Genomic DNA, 749 nt, shown 5'->3' with positions numbered 1-749 from the left:
CCTGCTGCATCAATAATATTATTTTTGTAAACTTGTAATGAGGAAGGAAGGGGTGTTAGCCATTTCTCAGACTTCGACAGGACAAAAAATAACAAACAAACTAACAAACAAAACCTCTGAAAACGATTAAATTCCACCATTTTCCAAGTCTTCTCGGCCCCAGCTCACTATTTCCCACAGACAACAGGGACCTGTTCTCCATTTTCTTCCACTTCATCTTCAGGTCTGAGCTTGTGGAGAAGCAAACCTTAACAACCTGATTCAGGAAGAAGGGACTTTCGCCCAGAGTCACATCTTCATAAAACGTATACAAAAAGATCAGCTATTTTCTATTCATTAGTGGGCAACAGAGCATCCACTGAAAGGCAGATGTAGCACAAGACCTAAACCAATACAACTCACGAAACCTCCCAGTAGGTCTGCCTTCAGAATCACGGCTAGGGTTGGGCCAGAAGACTTAAAGATCTGAAAAAAGTGTGGTAAAGGCCCAAGCAGAAAGATCAATTAGTACAAAGACCTGTGGCAGTAGGAACTTGGTATGTCTGGGGAACAGCAAAGAGAACAAGGGAAGAGGAGGAGGTAAGAGTGGCAAAGAGGAGGTGAAAGCAGAGAGAACAAGGGAAGGGAAGGCGGGGAGGGGCAGAAAAACATAAGGTGTCAAAGGCCATAATAAAGTCTTTGGATAAATAAGGCAGACCTACTCCCTTTCTTCATGGAGAAATAGTCTACTAGAGAAAAGAGATATCTAA

Source organism: Pteropus alecto, unplaced genomic scaffold (genome assembly GCF_000325575.1).
Source record: "Pteropus alecto unplaced genomic scaffold, ASM32557v1 scaffold24, whole genome shotgun sequence".
Lineage (NCBI taxonomy): Eukaryota > Metazoa > Chordata > Mammalia > Chiroptera > Pteropodidae > Pteropus > Pteropus alecto.
The sequence above is the reverse complement of the archived record's forward strand: the minus strand, read 5'-3'. Positions refer to the sequence as shown.